The sequence below is a fragment of the Pleurodeles waltl genome, chromosome 6, assembly GCF_031143425.1.
Source record: "Pleurodeles waltl isolate 20211129_DDA chromosome 6, aPleWal1.hap1.20221129, whole genome shotgun sequence".
NCBI lineage: Eukaryota > Metazoa > Chordata > Amphibia > Caudata > Salamandridae > Pleurodeles > Pleurodeles waltl.
Window position 1 is genome coordinate 1380581772 of NC_090445.1, and position 24674 is coordinate 1380606445.

The 24674-nt window shown below is 40.8% G+C and overlaps 1 protein-coding gene across 3 annotated transcripts in view; it reads right to left on the reverse strand.

Annotated features, from left to right (window-relative positions):
- Window positions 1–22451, reverse strand: part of LOC138300863 (coiled-coil domain-containing protein 50-like) — a 671686-nt gene extending 649235 nt beyond the window's left edge. For 2 of the 3 annotated variants that reach the window (XM_069240701.1, XM_069240699.1), the window contains exon 1: window positions 22283–22451. The gene's annotated coding sequence lies outside the window, so the exon portion shown is untranslated. Of the gene's footprint in view, window positions 1–22268 lie in introns of all 3 variants that reach the window. The other variant, XM_069240700.1, reaches the window with a different exon arrangement.
- Between the last annotated feature and the right edge of the window lie 2223 nt (window positions 22452–24674).

A 24674-nucleotide genomic window follows, 5' to 3' on the forward strand; every position in this document is an offset into this window, starting at 1 on the left:
TGACAACGTATCACACCCCTACCACTCTTCTGCTGAATGGACGTGGCTCATTTGCTGCACTTGTTCTTTGTGCGACACTTGGATCTTTCACAACCTCTATGTCTGAAGTGGTGCAACACTGATGGCAGCTCCCCCGCTCTGAAAATCGTTCCAGATTCTCTTCTCCCATGGCCAAGATAATAAGCCACTACATCACTTACCATCTGCTTCTAGGCAGGCGCTAATGATGACTTAAGTGTTTACAGGGTAATTGAAGTAATTTGGGAACTAGGCCCGAGCACCTGGATCCAACACTTACAGAGTGCACCATAGGGCTAACCTCTTCAGACCTGGGAAGATACTGGTTTGTACAAAACTGGTGGTCCCAATTTTGAATATCACCATCTTTACGAAACAAAGATCATGGAATACAAGAGACTGACGATAGGAGTGTGTTGTAGGTGGTTTCACAGCACAGATTTGCATTGATCCAACATCCAATATATTACTTCTCATTAGGAGCAAGATGAATTAGTGCAAATATCCCTATTTAGGTGGAGCTACCCCCACTCTGAAAAATATAAGTGGCAGTAGTAAATTGGCAAAGCAAATTATTTTTTTGTGTGAAAACAATCCAATCGAGTAGTATGCTTGTAAATTTACATGGTTATGGGGATTAGATAATTAGCCCATGGGAGAAGTGTTTTTGGTGGCTTACGCTTGTGGCCTTATTTAACAAATCTGCACACGAAAAGTTAAGCGTATTTTATCTTGGATAGTTTTGTGAAGATTTTTCAGTGAGACAGATTGATACCAAGCATATATCTGAAGTTCATGTGCCTTTGTTGGTTGAATTAAAATCTATGATGCATTTAAACCAAAGGTTGAACAGAAAACAAAGGTCAAACCATCTATTCACAATTGGCAGTTGGATTTGCAAACCCCAATTGCTGTTGCATGATCCTCAAAATTGAACACGGTGCTCGGAATCTGATTGGCAGTCTGCAGCTAAATATGTTTGCTCTGAATGGTATTAGGATGTTGGCGCTTCGCATACCAGCTACACAGACTGTCTGCATTCAAAGGGTACTGACACCCATATGGCCCCCAATCTGCCTTTCTGCCAGCCTTTACATGGTGGGAACCGCACCATGAAAAGGCTGGCGGAAAGTAAATTTGTGATCAGTACGGCGGTGCAGAACTCGGCACCACTGTGGTTGACCATGACTTTTACAGCCACCAGCCAATCGGATCCCTGATCCGGGCAGAGGCAGTATCCTCCTGGCAGTCCGACGACCAGGATTGTAATCTGGTGGTTGGAGTGCCAGGACTGTGGCGGTCAGACAGCCACAGTGTGTTTGGCAGCCTCAGGATGGCCAAACTCGTAATGAGACCGTATGTTCTGGTTACATCATATGGACAGTGCATGCATCCTCTGTGGGTATGGTGAGAATAAGCACTGTGTATAGCGCACAGTACTTGCAAATCACAGTCTTGGGTCATTATGCTGTAACTACAAGGCTTAGCGATATAGACGAGGGCAGGGTTATTATGCTGCCAGTATGGTCACAGGCTCTATCCTGGAGGTAATGGACATACTGTGCACAGGCTCTGTCCAACAGATACTCAGAACAAATGCCCTGAAGTGTACAGTACTGACAGAGCACAATGTGCTGTACTGACATAGCATTGTGTACAGTACCCACAGAGCGTGGCTACAGGCCATTTATGCTGGTATTGACTGTAGGGGTAATGCACATCAAGCATGACAGAAGGCCATGGCTAGTTCGCAATACCTACAAGATATGATGGCAGGACATGCTTTTTCAGTTAAGCTCATAAGTATTTTGCAGACAGAGAATAATCAAAGACCTTGTCCTGTAAGCAGTACCCAAAGGGCATGGCGGCATGTTAGGCCTAGCCTGAACTGCACATAAGGGCATGGCACACAGCACATGATCAAAGGCCACACCATGTAAAGACAACCAGAACATTGCCAGAAGACATGCCGCATGCCCTGTGTATGGTGCGTGTAGTTCAATGCTCAGGTGAACAAACAGTGCCAAGGAACATGAAAAACATTAAAAAAAGTTATGTATTTGGTACAACAGAGGCACTGGAACACACAGTTGGTCATGGCTATGTAATGTCCCTATGGTGTAATTTTACCCACTGTATACCCTGCTTGTTAACCCGAGCACTAATTTTGAAAAGTTATTTCTGCATTTATACTATATTATTTGGAGCCAATCCTCTTGTTGTTGGTGATTTATTCTTTTGTTAAAATTTTGACAAGTAATTTCTAACTCTTTTTTAATGAACGTGGGTTATCAATATGCTAATACCTTGACCTTCCACCAGGAACCATTGTTGTAACACGTTTTGTGCCACTGATTCCAGATGGTTGAGAAGGGTATCCCTTCTTGCTTTTACTGTCTATGCTGTGGACATCGCAGACAGTGGTTAAATCATATCACTTAAAATCTCCATAAATAAGCTGAAAACGTTTGTTTTTAAAGCTGTTTTAGGAACGTTATGTTTACGATTCCCAGCCCTAAATGCACTTAAATTTGCTACACAACTATAACGTCCCCGTGCAGTGTTCAAGACCTTACACAATATATCACAAATGACAGCACAAATGAAATCACGGATGATCTCATGAATGATACTATTCATGAGAACAACATTGTTTAACACACCATGTGCATGTGCTATGATCCAGTACCTTACCTTCTGAACTACATCAGTTAGGGTCATATTTTTTTATATCTTAATTTTGTAGAAAAACATAAACTCACCCAGACTACAGCACAGCATACAGAAATACACACTGCATTAGACAAAGTGAGCTACAAATGTTGATTAACACTTCCATCATGGTGACAGGCATAGTTGTCTCTGGAACTTGGTGTGTAAGGTAAAATTTGAGGTGCAAGGTGGACTCACTTCCATCTGAATGATGCACAACTAGTAACCAGGACATTTGGGAAAGGACAAGGATCTCTGTACGTTCATATCTGCCTATATTGTATTTTCAAGACTACATCTTATTGGGCCATGCACGGGTTTTCGACACTGGGTCAGTGACTGGCGGACATAACTCTATGTTTCATGACGTTGCCACTGGATACTTATCTCTTGTTATAAAAATGCAATAAAAATGTTTTTTTTGTTAAAGAAATTTCTATAGCACTATTGCCCCAATCACAAGTGGTCTAGAGCAGGGCACACAGTAATAATAGGTGAAAAGTTACCATTATTGCACAGTATTAACCCCACTTCACCTGGTCGTTCCTAGTTTTGCGTCTGGCATAGGGAATAACATGTGGGAATTGGAGCTAAAGTGCTGATTCCTGAATATTATTTCCCAAGCTCAGTCAGAATTTCACATGGTCTTTATGTATGTTTTTGGTAGGGAAAATGCCAGGACGAAAGACTCCTCACCCACATTGGTCTAGTGGATATGGAAATTTCGATTCGACCCGTCACACCTATTTACGGGCAAACTAGATTTCCATTCCACTCGGGATCAGCCCATAAGGTGATTTAACACAAAACTGGTGCTTTTCTGCACTTTAAAATGTGTTTTGTGTGGTGTATTCTGCACCCACTTTAACCTTAACTCTTTTGGAAATCACAGTTTTTTATTAGACATATAACATCTCCTAATAAAAGTGCTATTTTTGAACATTCGAGATTAATAATTCTCACAAAACAGGATGCAAAGGAATAATCTTCCTGAGTTGGCTATATCAAAAGGCAGAAATCTAGATTTAAAAGAAGTCTGATTGACAGGCATCAAGCATCTAACTCCCATCAATAAAGGCGTCACATAGAGAGACCGATGTTTGTTGTTCACAAGGAGGATAATTACCGTGCCAGAGAAGAGACATTCTGGTTGTCTGCCAAGAAGGTGGCATGGCAACGACACAGGGGACCGAGCCTGGTGACTACAGCTGGTATTTACAGTTGCAACACCAGTGGAGATCAAAGGTGTTGCTGTGAAGTACTAGAAAATAAATTAAAGAAAGACATTCCCCTTCGGAAAATGAGGGGCACAACCAGTGTTTAGTGTGTGCAGGTGGCGGGGACCCACACTTATTTTTAGCGATCAGGATGTATTTTGCATCACCAGAATTTGACCTACAGCTAGACATAGAATGACAGGAAAGGGGAAAGAAGGGGGAAGAGAAAGATAGGAACACGGCTACAAAGGGGGACAATAAGGGTGAAAAAGAATCTACAAGAGTACAGTAAAGAGACAGGAAGCGTATGGAAGGGGTATGAGCTGGAATCAAGATTCGTTAGATTTTGTATTTGGCAACCCAGCATTCAGCAGCATCAGCAGCAAGCACCAAGAAAAAAACTATGAGATATTTATGTTTTTTGTTTTACAAGTTACTCAATGGGCACAACCTGCCCCACATTGGACTTAACAAAGGATGAATGCAGCAAATGCGCACAATGCTATTTGACTTGTCCCTTGCATGACTGGCTACACTTACAGCTAAGTTTCTGAAATATTTATGCCAATCTGTTCTTGCAATTGTAACTGCATTTCTATAGGACTTACTATAGGAGGGAAGGAGATGGCAATATGAAAGGAAAAAGGGAGAGTGAACAATAAAAGGTTAAGTAAGGGTCAGTTAGTTATTCATGTCACCTTCTCGGGAAATAGAGGATTTTTTCTGAAATAGCATTCAATTTGAGGATGGAAGACTATAGAAGGAAATAACATTATCTGCATGAGAAGACAGTGCTATAGTAGATATTTTTAACAGGTGAAGATTCAGGCAAACAGTTTGTCTGCTACTTGGCTACTAACCGGTCACTGCTCTAGCCAGGTCAGCTGATAAGCCCAAGGGGAAGAAATGATAATGGCTGGACATTTATGTAGGGATATATTAGAAAGCTAGACTGCACTAAAAGACAGCGGTAACACCAAGATCATATCAATGATAGAAAATATATGGGTAATGAATGCAAACAGTGAAAATTAGGTAACAGGTTTTCTTATGTTCATCCTCGAGTTAGGCTCACAGCATTAATTAAGCAAGGCAAAGCAAGGACCACTTGGATGTGTCTGGTTTGACGTTGTACAAGATGAAGGATGAAGGCAGCTTCCCCATATATTGGAACTGTATTTTCTGAATTTCTGTGCCTAGAGTGTGGAGACCCAAAAACGGAGGTGTGGCACTAGGCTCCCTTTACAAATTCACAGAAGGTTTTGTTACTAAGGAGCTGTGGATTCGAATTTCTGAAACACTGCCCCTTTGTAACACGTAAGGGTGACGGGCAGAACTACAGATTCTGTTGTGCAAGGTGAAGGACATTGTAGGTGAGGCCCAAGATTTACACTTCCTTAGTCACGCTTTCAGTTGGGCTGATGCAGACCGCTCACAACTCTTTGTGACTTGTGGGTGCTTCAAACTGGAGACAGCTCTTCTGTGAAAGACATCACTACAAAAGGACTTTGAAAGGACCACCCCCCTCAAACTAGTTTAGATGCATGAGACAGTGGATGTACTTACAGCGTGAGTAAAGTAAAAACTCTGTTAAGTAAAGGTGACTTTTTATCACATTGCATGCTGCAATACAGTTGTTTCCTCTGAACACAGACATTTCAGTTATTTCACCAATAAGGTAGCTCAGCACTAACTGCCATGATCAGCATGGTTGTAGTTATATGTGCAAGGCCTAGGAGGACCACTCCGATTTTTGATCTTTCAATGTCTGTAAAATGAGTTCCACAGAGTTAGAATATTATTACCAAATCTGTGGGAACAAGCACTTTTAATGTACTACACTTATTTGAAATTAGTCTTTTCTTTTCATAAGCTTAATAATGATCAGCCTCAAAGCCTTTTGAAGTCACAAGGTTGTCTTGATCATCAAAATTACTGCTGCACCACTGCCATTTTCGATCCTTGGAGCTTACAAATGCATCTAAATCTTCTGAATGCCAAGAAATCCATTGATCAACAGCAACTATTTATAATCATTGAAAGAATTCCTTCACATTTTCCATAAATATCTGATAATGGGAAAATTCAGATTTCATAGTTACTTCACAGTGATAACTCAATAAACAATGCTACACATTAACACTGATAACAGTTATCACAATTTTAGAAATCTGTACAAGTTGGTTTGTACTCACTTAAATGTTGAATAGATACAACAGAGCATCACAATTTCAAATAAGAAACAATGTACATGAAAAAGCAGGAAGTAATAAAAGATGGAAAAGAATGACAAAGTGAAGATAGAATAAATATCGCAGCCAACACTAGCCCCTGGCAAACTGACTGCAAAGCACAAATAAAGGGCTACAATCTGTGTGCCTACAAATAACATTATAATAAGCATAATACACATGGAATTGCCCAGGCAGAAAAAGTTCAAGAGTGCTTCCCAAACACTACAAAAGTATCCAAAATTCTAGGCTGCTCCATCTCCTTTAGCAGCTTCAGTGGCTTGTCTGAAGAACTGCCTTACTGGTTTTGAACAGGAAATGAAAACCAATGAATCACAAGAGAAGGCCCCTATAACCACTCGCAGCCACCACTACCCTACATTATGGATGATGCCGCTCCATCTTGCTTGTCAAAGTTTAACAAAGGGCCCGATTTTCAAACAGTTTGTGAAGTATCCTAGTTGCTGCTTCTGTAACCAAGTCTTCTCTTCAGCAAAATATTCTTCATAATAATAGAATCAGTGGCACAGAAAGGGTGCCATGGCACTACTGCAGACAGAAACTGTTTTTCCTCGAAAATGTAAGAAGGGACAGACATCTTCTCACGCAAAAGATCCCCGAGAACAGTAAGGGGGTGTCACACTGTTTTGCTGATTCACTTGTTCAAGGTAGGATTTTAATAGCAACATTCTCACAATGCTTCCCGACTTGCCTGTTCTGTTCCCCGACTAAGGTACATTAAGACTTGAAAACTGATACACTTGTTGAATATCACTGCCCAAGTCTTGATGATGACCCACCCAGTCTAAAATACTCTTGGGGTTGAAATATAGACATTTTGTGACTTTCAACGATTTCTGAACAATATGTAATGACTGAACACCAGAGAATATCTACTGCAGATTGCTACCCATGAGCACATGACTATTAATAGCTATAAAGAACGTATTTGTGATCCACACATTTCACACTGAACCTTCACAACTTTTGTACATGTATCACTTTCACATTGTTGTATGTGACATATAGCCATAAGCGTTTAGCTCATACAAATGTATAAACTACTTAATGTAATACAATGTTATTACTTAAACTGAATAGTTTCTATTCTCCTTTAGATTTTGTCCAGCATGCATGTAAACTCGAATTGCATCAAGTAACCCTAGCTGGCAAATTCTTTTATAGACATTATTTAGATTTTGAGGATTTTAATAAATTACCCCCACAGTCCTTTGGGTATATGCTGCACACAAGGGAACAGCTTCTTCTTATTACTATACATGCCCAGGTCCCCAGCCCGTTTTTGGAGAAGGCTCTAATGCAAACAAGGAAAATGGGAACGTCAGCCTCCTGTTGGGCACCATAACACAGCCATAAAAGGTAGCAGTAGAATCCCTGCTACCACTGCAATTGCTGTTATAAAGATATCTGTGCCCCTGAAAGGTACCTATCCAAGCCAATCACAACCCGTAGAAAGCAATTGAGGCCACTTTAAAATGTATTCAATAATTCCATGCTGAAAATTCATGTAGATATTTTCTGCAATCTTACATTTTAAGAACTTTTTCTAGCCAGAATGGTAAAAAGGAAGAAAACTGTGTTTTTTAATTCTTTTTTTAAATTTTTTTAATACAGTCAGTACCAAAAATATCCCAAAGTGACAGTTGTCAGGAATCCCCAAGGTGCCTCCTGCGTTATCTGTCAGCATACCCAGGGATTAGGGTTAAATCATATCTCTGTTCTTGGTTAAACCTTCATGTTTCTAAGTAAACATAATGTGCTGTGTTACACAATTGGTTTTATCAATGCTTGTTTTAGCAATGCTTGTTTGCTAATGTGAGCAGGTGTAGACATGTGCTTCTAATTGGGTGTGGTGACTCATCCACATGTGGAAACTCAACTGCTTTCCTGATTGGCTATAAATAGCAGAGTGAAGCATGCCTCCCTGCTGGGCTTTGATTTGCTTCCTGATCTCAGTATCTGATTTGGCAGTCCAGCCCCTGCTGTCATCCTCGTATTCAGGACTTTTGAGGCATTTCCTTTCTTCGTTCCTGTACCAGCTGACACCAGGCATTCCTCCACCACTCCGGAAAAGACTGCAGCTAAGCGACTAGGATTCTCCAGGGAGTTTGTTCTTTGAGTGCCGCGCTTTCCTAGAACAGCTGGTGTATTTCAGACCTCGTATTTTGGCAGAGTGCTTGTCTTGAAGAGACAAATGCATTTCTGAACATTCTACATTATTATTGTAGTTACTTGCCTAAATGTGCTTCAGGAAATCTGCTTGAGCTCAGGTACTACAAAAAGTGACAGTGCAATTTTAAAAGAGCATTTACGTGACTTTTGTTTCTCTAATAGCATAACTCTTGGATTTAAATTGTGTCATTCATGCCTGTGTTTCAGGTTTGAGGAATTTGCTTTTGAAGGGTTCTTCACACACACAGTGAAACCAAACCAAACTGTGCCACCCTAACCGTTTAAACCCAGAGTGGACATTTGTATTTCTTGGATTGTTTTTGTTCCTTTTTGTTTAACCTCATGCATGCAGGAAAGTTATACGTGATATAAATAATGCCCTTGTTTATCTTTCTTGTGCATGATAAGTGCAACCACCATTCTAATTGTAATGTGCAACAGTGATTCTCTGTGAAGCCAGCCCTAGTGTCGCAATACTTATTGTTATGGTACTCAGTTTGGGTTTTTGGTAATGCAGTGTTAGTAATTGTGCCAACAGTTATTATTATCCAAGAGAAGTGCTGGAGCATCCTGGTGTTCTTCTACCGCTCCCGTGCCCATATCAGAAAGAGAGATTCAGTTTCAAGGAAGTTGAGTGCACTAACTCTACTATCACTCTGTCAACAACGACCTGCCCCCTGAAGATACAGGGTGCCTGGCTGGACTGGCAAGACGTGGCAGTGTTTTGTCTCTTTCTCTTCCACTCCCCCTTTCCTTTTGGGACACCTGCCGGGGTGTCTGTGTCCACCAGGAAATGCCGAGAGGTGTTCCAGGAGGTCAGGGGGCATACCATTGCCCCTGCAAACATCCTGCTTTCAGGTGAGTGGCCCAGTCTCGACAATAGTAACCCCCATATGTGATTCTTGAAAATCGATAGTACATTTTTATAAACAAATTTTCTTAGGTAATTTCACCAATTTTATAAGACTGGTTAAATCCGGAACTTTGAGATCTCACGTTATTAAAGAAGGAAACAATATAACTCCATAGTATTTTGTGTGAAGAGCCATTTCTAGTATTAAAAAAAAAAAAAAAGAACGTGTGGAACTTAAACTGAAGTCACAACTTTCATGTGGATGTCCTAAAAGAGAAAAACTACTCTAAGTAGAAAAGATTACTAAAGACTTTTGGGGAAAACACCTTTGCGACTTTGCACACTACTTTTGATACATTTAGCAATTTACCGTTCCAGTTATGACTACACTCTTAAGTGTCAGCCAGTGTTGTCTAGCAACAATTCTAAAAATAAATCCCTAAATAAAATTCCAATTAACTTTTGAATATTATCAACTTTTAGTTGCAAGTATATTCAGCCTTAAATGAACTGAAACAGGCAGCGGTGATCCACTTATTAAGGAAGTTGCCTGCTTATATCAGATTTGCCATTCTCAGCAAATGATGCTGAACTTGAGTGATTTATAAACCATTATCTTTATGATTCTTTTCAGACTAGCAGTGGTCCATGAACAGGAATGTGAACAGTGTTGCTCCTCTGATTAGCAATATGCACTGGGCAGCCTTGATGGGGTTGTGTAGCTGGGTATAGGATTGTAGTTGTAGAGGGTTGTGTTCTATCCAGTGCCAGGATACCTACTGGTAATCAGCACTTGATAGAAGAATAGAAGCAGAAATACATATGGAGTCAGAGTATGAATATTATTGGATCATTAGCCAGCTTTTAATGTTGATGGGCATCTGCATCTTACAGGTATAGAAACTGACCTTTAATTTGTCTGTATCCTACTTTAATGAGATGTTTAACTTTTACAAAACACAGTGCTGTATTCATTTTTTTTTAAACTTACACCTTATAATTTTGAGCCTAGCCTGGATTTATCTACATGTGATAATTAAACACGCTATACTAGTCTGTTTGTTTTCATCTGTACCAATCACAATTGATAGTGGATGATATAAAGATCCTCGTTCTGCCTGACTTTATTTATCTACATCATGGACCTCTGGCTTCAGTGATGGGTAGCTATGGGTTCCATGCCTCCATGCATAAATATTACACAAGTTGTCTTCCAATTAAGCTGAAACCACAGGCCTTGGACATTCTGGTTTGATATCTTGGTTAGGAATCTGCCTCATGTTTCAGTTTTCGCTGTTAAAGTTTCAACCAAGATGTGCACTAAGACTTAAAACAGGTTTGTTTATTTGTTTGTTTATTTATTATCAAAAGGTGTTGGGATGCAGATTTCATTTTGGCCACAATCTGTAAGCCCCCAATTGCAGGTTCCTCATGGTTACACAATACCTTACTTGGAACTGCCTCAAAAACCGATTCGAAACTGCCAACTGTGTAGAATAGAAAAGCTTAACATACAAAAAGCACTCCTATGACAGGACACTTTTTGTTCTCCAGTACTCACTTGCCTGCACGCACTGTATACCCAACCAAGGTCAAAACCTTAAGTGTGGCATACAGAGAAATTCACCACATTGGACCACCCTTCAAGAGAGTCAAAATGAGCTGCCTCCTGTCTGTATCCCTAAATAATCTTATGAAAATGATTGCCGATCTTTGGCACCAATAACTCTAGCACATGCCACTGATCTTCTTCAGGACAATCTACTATTGAATGTGCAATACGAAAAAAACATTAACGTTCTAGACGCACTTTTAAACCTCGACTATTCACTTAAAGATACAGCTTCTGTATTTTATCAGCATGATAAGGTTTGATACCTGCTATGGCCAGACTAGCCATTGTACCAATTTGGACTATGGGCTACAATGTTGCCATGTCTCCCATGGTTTCCTGCAGTGTGCGTCTGGGCAGAACACTGTACTAGGGTAGATTTTGATTTCCAGTCTGGACTTGGTACCCTATATAACATTGTTTCTGCATGGATACCACATCTTGAAAAATATGAAGTACATTTAAAAGCAAGTTTGAGTAAAATTAGTGCCAAACCTTGTGCTCAGCTAACAACTAGCTAAATAATTTATTTGGGGAAGAGCAAGCTGTCAGAAAGGTGTACCAAACAATGGGAAAATATGGTTTGCCGAGGAACACTCTGCAAATGTTTGTATCTTGTTGCTGGAAATTACCCTTCAATTACAATGGTTGGAAGGAAACTTGCAATTATGTTAATTGGAATAACAAAACGAAAGCAGGGAATTGTCAATCATTTCTGTGCACCTACTAGAAATGTTTGCGTGTGCCTCGGGGACAATTTGTCATAGACACGTGTGACTAACACAGCGGCACACTACTTATTGAACAACATTACACAACAAAAAACAAGCTACATGTCAATCTTCCTTCAGAGTTCATGTGCAGCTCTGGAACTATCGGACCCAATTCACAAAGCAATCTCACCATATAAGTCTGACAATGCACAAATTGATTTATGCCTGCAAGAAAATCACAAACTAGATTTTGTACCTGCAAACCCTTTTATTCATGCAGAATATTACCCTTAAGTACGTAATATAGGGCATCAGTAAATCCCACTCAAGGGGTGGGGAGCAGGCAGTCCAAGCAGTGGATTGCCTAAAAAGTGTATTGCTAGGAAAAATACGACAACTATCTATAGTAGTGGGCACATTTGCAGGTAATAGAGGTAACAGATCCAGCTCTAGTGACCCGAAAAGCAATTGCATTAGTGGTGTCAGTAATAGTCAGAGCTGTGTTTAGCGTTGGTGGCACCCAATGCAACATTCTTTGTTGACGCTCCCAGTTGACCAACCTCTTCAGTGATTACCTCACTATTACCCTTCAATGGTGCCCCTCATCTCTCATTAGCTCCACACTCAGATTTGATAGGGCTACATGTCTCAATGTAGACAATCACAAACATATTATACGAGACAATGAGTCATAAAACTGTATAAATCAATGTAATTGAAATATTACTTAAGACAATGACGACAAGAAGATGTAAGCGTCACATAATTCGTACTGGTAGGTGTTATAGGTTAACAATACTTGGTCTAAGAAGACATGATTTTGATTTGTAAATGGTGGATCGGCATATGTATTATTCGACTGAGATATCCACCTGTGTTGCTGGCGGTATGAAAGTGTTAATAAAGATACTTTTTTTTAAAACAAAGCTTGGTCTGAAGAAATGAAGGGGTAGATTAAGTTTTTACAATGCCTAGTAAACAAAGTTGCTGCAGCAATGCCGCATGAAAAGGAGAGAGAACAACAGCATCATGTCTACTAAGTTATGGTGCTGTTTCTGTCTCCACTAGTGCTGGTGTATCTTTGGCTACTTTATGCCTTTACACACACCCTTGCACCATAGGGTGTGTATGTGTGAAGGATGTCAAGCATGGGTTTTGTACTGAAATAGTACCCTTCCAGCAAAAAATCCTATGCTTTGACAATTTTGGAAAGGTTTTGAAGAAACTAACTCTCTTCTCCAAATAAACAACTTAACTTCCTCAAGGTGGAATAATTGTTTGATGCATAGTAAGGATTAGCATCAAAATCCATGGGTGGGTGAATAGGAACACCCATATACCACCTATGGTATATTCCTTAATGTAAAGTGGTGCATGGAGCTTCTTTGTGTTACTTTTGAGCTACTGTACAAAGCAATTCAATTCTGGGTTTGCCCTGAGAAGTAATCCCCAAAACAACAATTTGCATCAGGTTTGAATCACTCTTGGGAAGCAACCTATGTGCAAAGTGTTAGTTAATCCACCACATAAATTCAGAATTTGAAACACAACACAAGCATTGGGGGTGTCATACTAATACAACTGTATTGCTTTCCTAAAGAGCCCTATTTAGCAACCATTGACTAACAGCCATTTGAGTGGAACTACAATAAGGTTCTAAACCCATGCCTTTCAATTTGCACGCAGAACACTGATGCCAGTAAATAAGTCAATGTGTTTAGAAACTCCACGTAACACAAGGATCTCTGCATCAAAAGCAGTAATGTACTAAACTATCTACATAAAATACTAATAAATTTGAGATCTGAATGTCACACATTGTGCTTTACCCTTGTTGCTACTTTATCATGAACTGTGACTGGACAAATTGCAGGTCTCACCATCAAGAGTACTAGCCAGCAGGGTTATCATGCTGTTGTCATTATTCCCTCAAAAATGCCCCCCATACAAATGTCTCTGCAGTCTGATCATATCTCCACTCAGCCTTTCATGCAAAAGGCGATCCCTTTACTTTTTCGTCAAGTGCCACTGCACCACCTGCAAGGCCCTAACGCCGGGATTGGTAGTAATAATAACTCTGGTCACAGTACCAGTATTACTAGTAGTCGCCATAGTCTGAGCACTAATTACAACAATAGAAACCACTGAATTAGAAGCAATAACACTAATAGCAAGATCAGGAGTAGGTGTAACATTAGCAGAAGTAACAAAAGTAGTGACAGTAATGCAATAGCTATAGTAGTGGTGATACTCTTAAATGCACTAATAGTGGTATAAAAAATGCAAGCAGATATTACATTAGCAGTACTTGTAGAAGCAATGCAATAATTATGTGTAGTACAAACAATACTACTACTTCTATGATGTGTACCATTAGCAGCATTAAAAGTATCAGTACTATAATTAGTACTGGCAGCTTGTATGACGGCTAGTTCTACTGAGAAAGGAGCAATAGTAGCACCAATAGGACAATGTATCAACAGTGGCAACCGTGATGAAGGAACTTAATTTGCAGAAATAGCTCTACTTGTAGTGTACTAGTTTTGAAACACAGTTAGTCCCTAAACTGAGGTCAAAGAATCGCACTCTGACGCCAGAGGAGTAAAGCAGAGAGCTCTGAGTCTTACTCTGCCTACTACCAGTCACCAGGAACCCGACTGAAGCAGTGGCGTATGAGAGGCCATCCACAAGTGAAGGTGGTATTACAAGAATCTAACCTCTAACCACTGAAATGTTTGTTTACCATGTTTTAAGGTCTACTGACTAGGAGCCCACAAGTGGGGAAGAGACAAACGATATGCTCTCGGCTGGGGATTTCAAAGGAAATGCTGGGGATATGCAAAAGAGTGTTTTAAGGTCTGTAAGGTTGCTTGAATGGAATTTATGTGAGGTTTTAAATGTATTTGGGGTTTGTGCATAGATGAGTGCAATAAATATGCGTACTGTATTCGAAAATGGATTTGAGTGCCTTATCATGAAGAGAACTGCATGTATTTATTAAACATAGAAACAATATATTTTGAAAATCGAAATGTCCAGATAGAGTTTTGGCATTACACTATGTGTAGTTTACCCCACATAGCCAATGCCAGCACTTCACTCTCAATGTGAGAATGGAGCGTGCAGCTTTGTGCTAGAGGTGATGGGATTGTAGAAGAAGAAAAGGAAGTGGTCACCGGTCCCTAAACTGTGTGGTTATCTCTGTGATCACTAGTATTAAACTGCATGGAAAGGATAGTTGAAGGTGAGAGAAGGATAGGTAACTTACAGTTCATCAACAATTGATAACCATTAGAGAGCGCAGTTAATACCTGTCCTTTCTCCATTACATAATAGTAGCTCTAGAGAATTAAAGTCTTTGCACATTCCCAGACATCAATGCACTTCCAGGTGTCATAGCATGTCACAGCAGACACACACAATATTAATTTACCGTGATAAATCGGCAAACCTGCTGACTTAAAACAACCTCACAGTGCGAGAAACAATGACGGACTGTGGAGGGTGCAGGGCTTGCAAAATGGGCAATGCCATGGGGGTCAACCAATGTCTAATAGGCCATGTAGGAGACTGGGCTAAGAAGGACACAGCCAGACACTGTCACAGCAGCCACTCCAACGCACCCCTCCTAAACAGAAACTTCTGAATCAACCTGTGTACTCAGAGAGTTTGTAAACTGGCCTCTGACTCTGAGGAATCTTCACTCATAAACCGGGGGTTTTAGCTTATCTGGTGCTCACTGGCTAATATCGGCTTTTTCCCAGGAGACCATGTGATGTGCTCCGCTATGGGGGCACTGTCTGTTGGCAGCTGTGAATGGATAAGTCTTCACAGGGGTGTGGAATTTAATAAAATATCTACTTGTCCATGTGACAAGTTGGTTTATAAATATACTCGGCATCTGAAAAAACATACTTGTCTCTTTGGTGCCATGCAGTGTAACGACAAAATATGGCAGAAATCTGATTATATAAGAGGTCTAATAATAGCCTCTCTGATTTTGTCAGGGCTAATACTTTAGTAGGGCTTGAATACTAGCAATTTCTTTATTTTGTCACCTTTCCACAGACCTACATAATGGGGCCCGAGGTAGAAGTAAACAAGAGTTAAAGATTAGAATGCCATTTGAGTCTGTGCAAACCTACTAACTTGCATGTTTTAAGGGATTTCATCAGCTCTTCTTTAATCTTTTCCCATACTAAGAAAGGTTGGAAAGTTACTCCTGACAAGAGCAGAAGTAAAACTTCCTCCAGGGTTTGTAAAAAAGTGAATGGAGGAAAAGTGAACTTGTAAACGCTCAATAGATTTTCACATGAGCAAATCTACACATGCTAAAATACAGTTCACAAATATTTTCTAGGAGTAGAATTTCCTGGTCTATTTATGTAAATTCTTATGAATTCATGAAATACGTAAATCTGCACTAATGCAAAGACATCTACCCTGGGTGTACTTTTATGACTAAGAATTGGTCCCCTAATTAAGTCTAGCGTTAACCAAGACCTTTTGTTTTTATTAAAATTCTATCTCTCTCTCTCTCTCTCTCCATAGCCATGCATCTGATGACTTCACTGTGAGTGACAGCAATCTGCTCTTTCACAACAGCATATCTTCACACAAAGTAATTTTGTTTAGTGCCAGGTACTACAATGGCAATGTGTGCTTTCTGAGACCCAAAAATATTTTTTCTTTTTTGCCATGTTTGGTGAAAATGATAAGGGCTTCACAGCTTCCACAACAATAAAGGTTTACAAATGCCATATCAAAACAAGACACGCATTGACAAATACAAAAGACTGATCACCAATGTCAGACCTATTGGCTTTGCCAATGCTTGTTTATTTGTATGTTTCCCGTAATCTTGTTGAGACTCGTTACACTGATTTTCTATTATTAATATTTTTGGGAAATAGTGTGCATCAATACATCTTAGTATGCTTTAGAGAAATGGTACCTATAATTTCACAGTAATTTAGCAAAATATTTTTTCCTAGTTGCATTTTTTTGTGAACATTTTATTTTGAAAGCAAAGATTCACACATATTGCTTTAAGTTTCTGCAACTATTTGCATCTCATCAGAGAATAGTCTGGGATCACTGTACATAGCCTCCTATTGTTAAACTGCAAACATGAATACACAGTTTTAGGTCAAGTGCGTAGGCGCTTTGACCTGTTGTAAGTATTGTGGGCTTTTGACCACGCGCATCACGTTCACTCGTTCGTGGGCTTGCCTTTCAAAAGTCCTTTATCATCATTGGTAAATGATTTACGTTCGTCCCTCCTTTCGGTGGTTTTGTTACCGCCTTGCAGACTGCCCCTGTTACATGGATAATTGCTTGATTGCCTATACATTTGACCGCAAGTGAACTTCTTTTTCTTTTTGTGTCTCTCCTTTGCTCTTACGCTCATGGCGGCCATGGCGATTTGAATCGGCTTGCTTATGTCAACTGTTCTACTTTTCATTTTCAATTTATGTGGCAAGAAAAGTTCAGTTAGGAATTTGCAACGCTAATAGCTCCAACACAAGCAAACACTGTACCCACTGCATTGCAAATGCTTGTTTTTACTGGAACCACAGTTGGTAGTGGAATCTGAGCTTACAACCGTTATTTAGAGCATTCATTCTAATACTAAAGGCTTTGCATCAATGAACTATAAATATAAGTGCAAACAGCATTAACATATGGACATAAATATTACTTCAACTTCTGATAAATCCCTTTCCTGCTTCATAATGTCGTTCTGAAATTGACAGCCAAAACGTTTGTGCTGCAGGGGGTTGGGCCTAATTGTCACAAGGACAAAATAAACATGAAAACGTGTTGTCCTTGACCATAAACAATATGTCCTGGCCGTTTATCTATAGGAATTCCACACCCTTGCCTGCAACATTCTTCAGTGTACAATGAGGAATTATCTGTTAAACCCAGGAGAGTTATACCTATTATGTAATAAGACTGTCAGAGACCACTGAGCCCAAGAGACATCTTTCTGCCCTTTGTTAAATGGGTCACACTTGCTCGTCCTCTGTTAGTGTAGGAATACCTGAAAAGTGAATCAGGGGTAACAGAAATCAGACAAACTAGGGTATAATGGGGGTGGGTACAATAGCACTGTTGCCTAACACAGTTGCTAAACTAGACCCTTTTATATGTGGATAGCAGAAGTAAGTTTGCTCAAGAGGTAAGTGTTCTGCACTACAATGTGAGGTAACATCTACTTTAGAGTGTGCTGGGAACCTCTCCTAAACGTTTATGCTTAAAAGTAACGAAGTTCAGTAAATAAATATTAGCATCTGTTTAGAAAACGGGCAAAACTGATATTTCCCCTTCAATGTAGCACTTGAAACATATCACCAGAGAATAGGGGAAATGTGCAGGGCTGGCATCCTTAAGTGAGGTAAGGCTTCAGTAGCAGGTGCAGCAAAAAGCTCTGCATATCAAGTATTAGCAAAGGCTGTAGGTCTGATCTGGCATTGACTGTTTTTGGCTTTGTCAATGCTTATTTTTGTTGCCATTATTTTGATAAAACATTGCTCTAGGACCTGCCGGGCCCTCAAACATTTTTTATAAAATATTGGGAAAAAGCTAAAATATTTTTGGGATGAAAAACACACATTGCATTGATAGTCACTTGTATTGAAAATAATTACTTTGTGTTGATGTGCTCAACACAAAGAGAAGAATGCCGTCACTCACAATGAAGCTAGCCAATGATAGAAGAGGGCTGACCGATGGTGTATGCAGTAGTGGGTGGAATACATATTTTAAATGACAAAACCAAAGAGTGCTAGCTAAAAGCCTTTCATAAGTAAGGATGTTATATATAGAATTTACTAAAATCGAAAGGTCTTGCCTATCGTCAGACCTAATCCAGCACTTTTGCTAGAGGAAGAGAGATCTTCATGATACCAACTATCAGCACCCTCCATGATGGCCAGCAATATCACTTCTAGAGTCGAAAAAGCTGTGTTCAGAGCAGCAGTATGAAATTGCGAACTCAAAGTGCTTTGTTAACACATTACCCCTCTCAGAACCTTACAGCAAGATGCCAAGAAAGCGGATCCATATGTCTGCCAGTGGGTTTCATACAAGTGAAATACGATTAAGCACGAAGAAGAATTTTGTCATTATGTCATGCTGGATTCGCTCATGCCACCCTTAGTCGGCGCCATACTGCTGTGCGCAAACAGTAGAGAGCTGGATGAAGGTGGCACGATATTTTCTTACGTTGGTTGCTTGTCCAGTCGTTAGACCGCTCCTGGAACCACTTTAAAGTGAGGAGGTGAGAGGTAAAAGTAAAGGGCACGGCAAGCTATGCCAGCCTGGCACATACACTAATGGTGCAATCAACAGAAACCATAGGTATTTGCATAACATGTTGGAGTACATGGTGTGTTTCTGGATAGTGAGTTACTCTTTAGAGAAGGAGGTTCTGCCGTGTTCCCCAGCTGGCCTTTAAAACTACTCTAAGGAAACTGATTCCCCAAAGTCGATTGTGTGCAAGATCTCACCTTCGAATGGCCCTGAACAAAAGCTGTGCGTCATGCCTTGTCATCTGAGGGACCCAGTGGAATCAGAGGGTAAGGTGGCCATGAGTTCTCATGTTCACTACAGTGAAGTGAGCAGAATCCACTGGTCCAGTGAACACTGTCCACTTCAGTGTTCCAAGAGGTGCATTATGATCAAAGTGCATGCAAGGTGCCCTCGGATATATTTTCCAAATGGAGGGAAAATAGTAGCTTCAACATTCAGATCTATGTCTCATACCCAGAAACCTCTCCCTCCCGAGATAGTTTTCAGGAAGTCGATGTCCTCTTTAACCAAGGGGGCCAGCTAGAGAGAGAGTGCTGATGGGCAGGCTCTCCAATCTCCACATATTATCTTACAGGGTGAGTGTGACTCAATTCATTCAGCCTGAACATGTGTGCCCTACTGACAGTGTTGCAGCTGGGCTTTCACATCATGCCATCTTTGATGAAACCATAGGACTCGAGTCGCACCCCACTGATCAGGCCCAAATAAGCAAAAACCTGCCTAGGTGGCTTGGGTTTCCGTCTGAAGGGGGTCTCACCTGGCAGTTCTAGATGGGTTTTCCCATGAGGAGCAGTGTCAGTACAGATCTGATTAAGGCAGAACTCTGTTTAGAGCGGAATGGTGGGTGGCAAATGAGGGACTGGGATGAGTCCCCAAGCAGTTGTCAGAGACTGAGAATAATTCAAGCATTCCTTCCATCATCTTTTTGTACATTACTTATGAATAGGAGTCCCCAACTACTGCAGAACACAGCAACTTTGAGACTGAGACCAATCGTGTGCTTTAAATAATGTTAATACACTATTGAACTTTTAATATTGCCCTGCATTTACAGTGACGTCACAATATTGACCACCAACATATCAACAAGGTAACTAGACATGAAGTTAAGAATAGTAAATCTATATATATGTACCTTGATGATATATTAGTAGTCAATCATGTGGAAATATTGTTTTACGCATTTTGTGACATAGAAGACTTTAGAGGAGTAACCACCACCTACTGTAATCTGCGCTGGTTACCAGTGTTCTCCTGAATCTAACTCTAGTGAGCAACAATGTCTGTTAAATCCACCAGCACCTGTGTTTTTAGGAACTATTAACATAACCTTACGTGAAAACCATCGTGCACACTACTACATGTTTGGAACTCGGTGTCTGTATTTAGCGACAGTTCAGAAGAGCAGCTGAAAACAATTGCCAGGATTGGATGATGGTATCACATGTTACTTGGGCAGCTTGGCAGCTACCTAATGGGTGGCCCTATGGAAGGCTTTTGTGGTGACTTACTGTGGGATGTACTTACCACGAAAGGCAGCATCCTTGGATCAAGGATGGATGTGTGGCATTTGTCTGTGCAGCAACTGTGATATTACAACTCCACGATTCAGATCAGATCCTCCCTCCAGGTCTAGTAATTAAAGTGCCCTTTACACTTTTCGGGCTGCTTCCTAACATCATCCTAGAAAAGGTGGGGGGCGCTGCTGTAGGTCTGATGACATCATTAATAACAGGAAATTAAACAAATAAAACCTAAGCTCTAGCTTTAATTGCAAGGCACGCTTGGACCAGTGAGAAAGAAGAACACAATAGTCATATCGCACTCGCTGTCCAGGGTTTGCCACTTCGAAAGTGAACAAAACAAGTTACTGTTAATAAGTGACTGGCTCAATAAGTGACTTTACTTGATTGGTAGTCTAGCAGAAGAGCCACTGGAATTATGAAATTCTGCAGCTGCTGCATTTTCCACATCATTATAGATTTGCCACAGTAATAAGGTGACCTTTGCTCGGATTTGTAAAAATGTCGAATTACGAGCTATCACAAAATATGCACCATTACACTACAAATGTAACCTTTTCATGCCACATAATTTAAGCAACCCTGCCACATAATTTTGTCTTCCTCTGCCACACAATTCCAGTAACCCTATCTATAGATAAATGACGCTTTACAAGCGTAGGCCTATGGTCTCAAGTGCAGCAGCACTTCTTGTATCAACCGCAGCTTGGCGAAGACCGCTAGGATCCATCCTGTGATTTTCAGGTCACATGGGATCTATGCAGCCGGCAGGGAATCGTACGATGTTAGTGTATGGACAGGTAAGTAGTACCATGGAAAAACAACGTATTAAGCATTGCTGATGTACAGACAAAGAAAGGGCTTCTGGTATTGCAGAAACACGCTCATCCAGCATGCAAGAATACCAAATAAGGTAGCACTGCAACAGGAACAAAATTGCTCTATTTGAGACTCTTACAGTAAAAGTGCAAGTTCAGATAATGCAGTTTAGGAGAGTGGGTGTGGTCCCCATTTGGGACTGTACTCGGTGCTTACAAAAGACACTAATAGCAACAGGCTAGACTAATTCTAATTCCCCTTTCAAGTCCCACCACCCACCGACCATCCCCGCACACGCACCCACGGTCATTCCCAAAACACACACGAACACCAAACAGTGCCCTGCTCTGTGCTTCCCGCTGGCAAATGTAAATACCCACACAAGTCTGCCTTTAACAGACAAAATAATTGGGCGAAGGCCAAGAAAGTTATGTGCCCAGTATCACACAATTTAGAAGTGATGAAGCTGGGTTTCGTTGTCATGCCTCGCGTGTCTAAAGGCAACAACATGGAAAAAGCACGTTATCCCCATAAAGAAAAAATTCCCTAAAAACAAAATATAGATTTCCCCAATCAAAAACAAATTAAGTGCCAATGCGATGGCTGAAGCAACATGATACAAAGGTAGCATCTGGACCTGGGGCCCGAGGTTCAGGGAGCCGTCTTGTTTAGATTACATGATTTCCACAAATAACCAATGTACTATCGGTGTCCATGTTAAAAATATATTATTCTGCCGTTTCTATAGAATATGTGCATCGAGATTCTGCTCGGCAAAGCTCAATGAAACACCCTGGTCGTGCATCGGATAAACCTACCCGCGTACAAAACGAAAACAATCGTGCTTTATCACCACTTTACGAAGAGGGGGATTCTCTTAAAGGTTACATGTTTTTCCGGATACAGAGACTGTCTTTAAATAAACAACACACATTAAACTGGGGCACAGGCAGCCTCAGAGATAGATTAGCCAGGTCTATGAAAGGACGCAATGCATCCTTAGGACACACGCAATACGCAGCCACACAACGTCGGCATTCTCTCCTTGTGCGTTTGTTACCAAAGGTCACTGACTTTGCCGCTGCTGTCTCCCTGCATATGTCCAGGACCAGCCACCGCATCGGCAGGCTCATGTGAGCGCAGTGACTCTCAGAGCACAGCACGGAACAGCTCAGACAAAGCCCAAAGCAGCCCTTCTCACCCAGGGATCTCTCATGCTGCATGGCTGAGGAATGCAGTCTACACCCCTGGCCGAACCATTCGCGGGGAACTCTAGGGAGGCGCGGGCTATACCACTTTACAAAACGGAGTGGGCACAGAGCCCACCACTTATCCCGTAACTGACCTCGTTAACTATGGTAATTTATACACGCAAACTACAAGGTAAATTGGGCGTAGATACTCAAGGAAAAAGATGTTAATAAAACGTTTCTCACCTTACACACAGGAAAAGGTTTGAGGCTGTCATGAGAAAATGGATTCTGTGAAGATGATGGTACCCTATATTGGGCTGCTGCAGATATATATATATATATATATATATATATATATATATAAAACTTTATAGGTAAAAATTATATTTTCCGAGGTAAGAAACAGAATTACAGACGTTTACAGAGACAATTCAGAACTATTAGCTCTTATTGGTCAAGGATGGTTTGTACCTGTGAAAAATAAGCACGAGCAGAGCAATAGGTTTTGAAGAAAAAAAAAATGTTAGTGAGACACATCCATCTGATATATATAGTAATTCACATGTGGGTTATTCACACATGCAAAAAATAACATACATTCACACAGACCCATGGCACCTAGACCCCCATATTTGCAGACTCATAGATAGGGTTGCCACCTTTCCTAGAGAAAAATACCAACCATTTGTTGTTGGTTCAAGAGTCTGCAAAGGCTAGGACATGATACTAAATAGGGCTTGAAAGAAACGTATGTATTTATTTGTAAAATGGATTGCCTGCCTTTGTTTACTTATTAGCCAGGAATCATTAACTCAGCTCTAGAACACATTTAAAAATGCGTTCTATTTATATTTGCTGCTTGAAGTATGTAGAGATAAGGGCTAAAATACTGACTAAAGGTGTTTTTGCTTATTTTTTTAATACATATGGTGTTAGTATAAAGCCAGTCCTTGTGGCAATCCTACTTACAGATCATAGACAGACAGGCACAAATGCACTCAGGTGGTCAAAAAGGGAGCTATGCACAGAGACCAACAGACAAGCAGGGTTCCATCATTACTGGCACACAACACACAGACACTTCTTGTACAGGGACAAACCAAGAGACCTACAGGCAACTGATAGATGCCACTCACCACATACACCCATACCGACACACATGGACAAGGGCAGCTGTCTGTTTGGGTCTGTTCGGGACAGGTAGGGACTAGGGACTAGGGCCAGAAATGCTGCCCAATTCCCATTCTCATTCCACCAGAAATGGTTTCTGCCCCAACACATCCCTCAACATGCAAACACATTATCTGCAAAGATATCCAACTCATGCATCACAAACTGATTACAGACATAATGCATTGCCCCACCACCCAACACAATACCCTACATACAACACATATACACATACACCCCATAACTATTACAGTCAAACACCTTCATACTCACAGCAAACACTACTCTATCCCCTCCCACTAACACTACCTGCCACCGCCCACACAATACAAAACTACAACATACAACTCTCTCAGTTTCAGTCTCCCAGATACACACTCTCTACACATACTAATCAAAAACACTATCCGCTGTTCACTTCACACAGACCGCCTGAACTCATAACAATGCCAAAACCCTGCCTTCAAACACATCATCTACACACACTCTTCCCCTCTGCTCACCAATTACACACAACCATACAATTCCCACATTTCACTCCACCACACATATTACCTCTTCCAGTAATCTCAACTAATACTTATCTCCCTGACACACATCCATCACCTCATATACACCTCATACATTCATCTCCAAAACACATCAACACCCCATCTAACACTCAAATTCCACTTAACAGCACTAACTCGCATACAAGTCCTTCACCAAAAACAACTACACCAATAACCCCTCTCATTATTCCACAAAAACAATACCAACCACAAACATCAGCACATCAAAGCAACACAAACTTACATTACACTCTTCATCATACCCACTCTCACCCCCAAGACTACACACAGGATACAAATTCCACCCTATCTCCACCCCTACCCCCCCACTCTTCACAAACACCTACCACAAGCACCCCATCCCAGCAACCTTCATTCAGTCGCCTCTCCTCCATTGCACAATTTAGAGCCTTACATCATGATCCACATGCTCCTCCCCCACCCCTAACCCATACTCCTTCCACACTAAACAAACGCAAACATAATAAAAAACATGCCACTCATAGCAACCTCGCATCCCCTTGTTTGTTTCATAATAAAACTACCCTACAA